The sequence below is a fragment of the Schistocerca cancellata genome, chromosome 6, assembly GCF_023864275.1.
Source record: "Schistocerca cancellata isolate TAMUIC-IGC-003103 chromosome 6, iqSchCanc2.1, whole genome shotgun sequence".
Taxonomy (NCBI): domain Eukaryota; kingdom Metazoa; phylum Arthropoda; class Insecta; order Orthoptera; family Acrididae; genus Schistocerca; species Schistocerca cancellata.
This window is the reverse complement of record NC_064631.1, coordinates 168,754,199-168,760,375: the sequence shown is the minus strand read 5'-3', so window position 1 is coordinate 168,760,375 and position 6,177 is coordinate 168,754,199. Positions and strand designations below refer to the sequence as shown.

The 6,177-nt window shown below is 41.5% G+C and overlaps 1 non-coding gene across 1 annotated transcript; it reads right to left on the bottom strand.

The window, feature by feature from the left end:
• Nucleotides 1-5,515: 5,515 nt before the first annotated feature.
• Nucleotides 5,516-5,599, bottom strand: Trnas-gga (transfer RNA serine (anticodon GGA)). The gene is given in 2 exon segments: nt 5,516-5,550; nt 5,560-5,599. It is a non-coding gene; the product is annotated as a tRNA-Ser (tRNA).
• Between the last annotated feature and the right edge of the window lie 578 nt (nt 5,600-6,177).

Sequence of the window (6,177 nt, the reverse complement as noted above, 5' to 3'; positions counted from 1 at the left end):
GGTAGTGAAACTCCTAAGTGAGATATTATTTTATACTGGAAGTCTAGTCTAGGAGTAGCATCATTGACTGGTAATGAAAACGTTATATATCCGAGGTTCTTAAATTCTGAATAAAACTCTTCACAAAAGGCGGCCGAAGACTTCCGGTACACGAAGTCACCCTTCTCCTGCCAAAAGCCATGTCAAAAACTCCGGAGTAGCGGGAAGAAGTTCAGGGGATTCTCTTCCCCTTAGAAAGGTATACTGTCTCTACAAGGCAGAAGGATTAGCAATGATCAACGGCACAAGGCTGCAGAAGGTAATAGTAACTACAGCATTTAAGATTACAGAAGTGTAATGATGATCTCTCCATTGGCAAAAGTTACCGGATTATCAGTCACTCATTCGGGAGTCGTGGACGGAACTGTCAAGATAGAGGTGATCATGAGAAAATGATCGAATAACCAACTAAAGAATAACTTTCTTAGACATGGAATTTCTGAATTTTGAACGTAGTAGGAAAGGTAGAAAATCTAAAAATGAAAATGCAAAGGCCCAATCTAGATTAGTGGCAGTAAGTGAAATAAAACGGAAAGATTGTTTAATTAGATAAATGTATGGTAATGTTAACAGCAGCAGAAAATTTTATAACGGGTGTAGGATTCATTACGAACAGGACAAAAAATGGTTCAAATGGCTGTGAGCACTATGGGACTTAACTGCTGAGGTCATCAGTCCCCTAGAACTGAGAACTACTTAAACCTAACTAATCTAAGGACATCACACACATCCATGCCCGAGGGAGGATTCGAACCTGCGACAGCAGCGGTCGCCCGGTTCCAGACCGTAGCGCCTAGAAACGTTCGGCCACCTCGGCCGGCACGAAAAGGACAGCAGGGCAGAGTGTGAGCTACTGTGTTCACTGACAGGGATTTTCCCATCAGATTCTACAGAAAACTAATACCGACAACGATAACAGAGGTATACATAACATCGCATGCAGAATATGAAGATATAAAGTATTCGAGCATTATACACGTTTAATCCAGTATGTAAAAAGGGATGAAAAGCTAATAATCACGGGGCATTCGAATGCGGCTGTAGCGGAAGGAACAGAAAAAAGGGTTATTTGAGAATGTGGGCTTGATAATAGGAATGAAGGAGGAGAACAACTAACTGAGCCCTGCAATAAATAGGAGATGGTAAAAGCGAATACTCCGTTCAGGAATCTCGGAGGAGGTGTTGTTCTTGGGAAAAAACTAGGAGACACGGGAAGATTAGATTACATGATGGTCAAACAGAGATTTCTAAATCAGATATTGGATATGAAGACGTACCCAACAGCACCTATAAATTCAGAAGATAATATATAATGTTGACAAGAGTCTGAATTTCGCTAAGGATGTAGATACTACGATAAGGAATACCAAAACAGGCAGTTCAGTCGAAGAGGAATGGACATCTCTGAAAAGGGCAATCATAGATGATGGACAAATAGACGTAAGTACAAGGAAGGTAACTGCGAAGAAGCACTGGATACCAGAAAACATACTTCAGTCTCTTGATGAAAAGCCGAAGGTACAAAAATGTTCAGCGTGACTCACGAACATAGACATAAGTCACTTAGGAATGAAATAAACAGGAAGTGCATTGAATACAATGTGAAATGGCTGCATGAAAAACGTAAAGAAATTGAAAAAGAAGTGATTGTTGGAAGGACTGACGCACTATGTTGAAAAGTCAAAACAGATTACAGTGAATTGAAAGGCAAGAGCTTTAACATTATGAGTACAATGGGACTTAGACTTCTAAATAAAATATAGCTCATGTGTATGAGACCCGTACCAGATAGGACTAATAGGGGACATTGAACGTATACAGAGAAGGGCAGCACGAATGGTCACAGGTTTGTTTAATCCTTGGGAGAGTGTCACAGAGATACTAAAGGAACTGAACTGGCAGAAGCTTGAAGACAGAAGTAAACTATCCCGAGAAAGTCTGTTAGCAAAGTTTCAGGAACCGGCTTTCAATGATTACTCCAAGGATATATTACAGTCCCCTAGGTATCTCTCACATAGTGATCTTGAGGATAAGATTAGAATAATAACTGCTCGCACAGAGGCATTCAAGAAATTATTCTCCCCGCGCTCCATACGCGAATGGAACAGGAATAAACCCCAATAACTCGTATAATGGGACGCACCTGCTGCCAAACACCTCACGATGTAGATGTAGAAATGCAGAGGAGAGAGCAGAGAAGTCGAAACAGTACACTGAAGGCCTCTATGAAGGGGAGGACTTGTCTGATAACGTAACAAAAGATGAAATTTGAGTCGATTTGAATGACATAGACTATAGGATCCATTATTAGAGGAAAAACGGAAAAGGACTCTGGAAGAGTTGAGCGCAAATAAGGCAAAAGGGGCAGATGACTTACCACCGGAAATTTAAATTCGTTGGTGGAAGTAGCAACAAAACGACTATTCAAGTTGGTGTGTTGAACCTATAAGACAGGCGACGTACCATCAGACTTTCGGAAAAATATCCGAGTATAGCAATGTTCCTCACTATATTTTCTTACAGAACTGAATACTCTGTCGCCTTAAATTAGCTTAGTCATTTTCAGGATATGGCAATGGTTCCAAGACATAGAAAATGTTCGCCATATACGCGAATACATGGAAAATAAAGAGGAGCTGTTGGAACTATGTGATAGCTTTTGATAAAGTAAATAGAGAGTATCTATGGTAGAAATAAACAAAACTCGAAAACCTCCACACATTCTAAAGTTACTAGAGAGCATGTACCGAGGAGCAGAAATCGCCTTTACGGTGAATGGAAGATACAAGACCTAGACAGATTTGTGTTTGACAAGGATGTAGTTAGCCTCTGATTCCTTTTAGTATTTAGGTTGATGACTTGCTGAGGCAATAGATAAGCGAGTTACATTTCTATACTAACGACTTCAACGAATAAACTGTGATTGCTGATAATGGTAACACTATGCAAACAGTTGCTCATACCTTACCCACATGAGCTGAGTTACATTATGTACCAGTACAAAGAAAACGTAAGTTATGGACTCTCAGGGGCAGGATCCAATTACAAACAAAATAATAATAAATGATCAGAATAAAAAGATTAAACTCGTTCACATTCTTAGGAAATACCATCTTATTCATGCAAAAAAATGATATAAGAAGAACATAGCATATTCAATATGAACACGTTCCGCTTCTCTAGGTCTCTTCACATATACAACCTTATTTCATGATTCTTAAACCAAGAGTTAACTGCGATCTAATTACGCTCTGTGCAAAATTTTACCAGATGGCTTCCTCTTTCATTCTTTTTCCCTTCCACATTCACCTACTACTTGCTATTCAACTCATAAATAATGAAAACAAGGATTTTTATTTAAAAGTGTCGATATGAATCACCACATACATCAATCAAATGTCTCAAATAAATCAAAATAATACAACAGAATTCAAGTACATTATTGTATCATGTAATAATTAGGCCAAACTTATTTGGTTAGTAAATAAAATAAAATGAAATTTTTATTCCAGTCTGCAATAATGTACTAGCAACTGAAGGAAAATTTCCTCAGACACTGACAAACAGTTACCACTGTGTCACTAACTACCTCAAAGTTAACGAGGCGTTAAATTCTAAATACGTATTACTTCGGAACATTTAAATACAGTACATTGGGAGACATTTAAAGCAGGTCACTCAGCATACTTCCAAAACGAGCCAACGGTGACATATTCTTCAGACAAATGTGGCAGCTAAAATTTTCACACGGTGCAGTCAAGTGATTTGCAACATACTTCATACTTGAAGAACAGACCGCAATATGTTGTCTGTACGTTAGTGATATCTCGTCACTTCTGTCCTCATGGAAATACCGTTTCTCTGCGGACGACCTCTATCTTTAACTATGTGGCAGACCTAGAAACATCAATGATTTGATCGTCACAATAAAAGATGATCTCAAACGAAACTATATGGTTCCGGACACCTTTTGAAGTCTCAAACGTTTATTACGTATGTACGAGTATGCAGGCTTAAGTGACGAACGAAGATTTGTACTAAGGCTGGGATTCGTAGCCATGTCTGCTGCTCACTAGGCAGACACGCTAACCTTTGCTCCACACTGGTACAGTCGCTTTGCAAGACTGCACAGACTACCCTTGCGCAACTCCCACCTCAGTCGAAATTCCCATCCGAGCCTCAGCCCGTTTGATACCCGACCCCCGCCCCCCACTCCCCCCTCCCACTCGAAGAGCAATCAAGAGGCTCTCTAACTACATTGCAATAGTACCTCAGAATCGAACGAAATAGGCGCTACAGCCTGAAACCCAGGCATATGTGTCTTAATCAGATGAAGCTACATGGTTGCAGGGGTCTTTACAAGTCCCAAATATCTATGGTTTATGCATGCAGAGTGAAGTGAGAAACGAAAATGTACACCTTGGCCAGGTTTCAAACATAGGTCTCCTGCTCATCAGGCAAATGCAATAAAAACTAAGCACAATGGTTTTACTCAGACTACTGCAGCACGGCTCCCACCTCAATCTACCATGTGGGCTGAAGCGCGAACAATTTTGTGTTAGCAGAAGAGCCAACACCGTGTTACGAGTGGAGGCCGAAATGCACGCGTTTTAGCTCACGCAGGCTGTCGTGAGGAGAGAAGAACTATACTGACGTCAAGTCTGGAACATGACAAGGAATGAGAATGCAGTAAACGGACGTAATTATTTTGATACTTAACTTTAGTCCATAAATGACGAACGTCGCTCTTGACGGTACATGATTCACAATATTAGTTCATAATTCATTCTTGAAGATAGTTATTATAGTAACTGAATATGGCGCCTTGCTAGATCGTAGAAAATGACGTAGCTGAAGGCTAAGCTAAACTGTCGTCTCTGCAAATGAGAGCGTATGTAGACAGTGAACCATCGCTAGCAAAGTCGGCTGTACAACTGGGGCGAGTGCTAGGGAGTCTCTCTAGACTAGACCTGCCGTGTGGCGGCGCTCAGTCTGCAATCACTGATAGTGGCGACACGCGGGTTCGACGTATACTAACGGACCGCGGCCGATTTAAAGGCTACCACCTAGCAAGTGTGGTGTCTGTCGGTGACACCACTAACAGTAATGTGGATTGAGATAGGAGGTGCGTTACGATAGTCCGTGCAGCAGTGCAAAGCTACTGTAGCATTGTGGCGTAGTGGTCAGCCCATCTGCCTAGTGAGCACGAGACGCGAGCTCGAATCCCGGTATTGGTACCAATTTGTCGCTTGAGGCGTGGTCACGAATCTTGGGATTTAAAATAAATGCGAAGAATTCCAGGTAGTCTTAGTATCACATCAGAGATTAATAAATGAAAACTCCTGTCAAGAATTGCCTCAAAAAAAAATGGTTCAAATGGCTCTGAGCACTATGGGACTCAACTGCTGTGGTCATAAGTCCCCTAGAACTTAGAACTACTTAATCCTAACTAACCTAAGGACAACACACACATCTATGCCCGAGGCAGGATTCGAACCTGCGACCGTAGCGGTCGTGCGGTTCCAGGCTGTAACGCCTTTAACCGCTCGGCCACTCCGGCCGGCAACAATTGCCTCCTCTTATCCTCGACGGTACTTTAATTCCATATCAGAAAACAGTGAAGAACTTGGGCGTAAGTTTAAAAGAACATCCCAGCTGGGCAGAAAAAATTACGCTTTCCTCTCAGCACTATAATGGTTTCGGAATTTGCAATAACTCGTTCCAACGAACCGTCACTGCTGTAATGTAATATAGCACGGCACAAATAGTGGGAACAGTAAACGATAAGAACTAACCATACAATCTTGTGTGGATTGCACCTGCAACGGTTGACTATGTCACTATTTCCGTGGATCATACTTCCAATGTGGCTGGTTGTGGACAGAAATATTATGTGACCACCACTTCTTCGGTTCTCGGTACACATCCACCCTCCTACCTCGCCTCGAAGACTACATTCCTGTCACCTCATCATAATCGAGACATAACGTCTCACTTAGCCAGAACACTAGTCGTGCCCGTCTGTAAAACAAAAACACTCCCAAATTTCTTATCGGCTGCTGTCGGCTGCCTGTGAAACAAGCTACCCTGAATTACATGCACAGTTGAGTGTATCCTCTTATCCTCTTCATTTTAAGA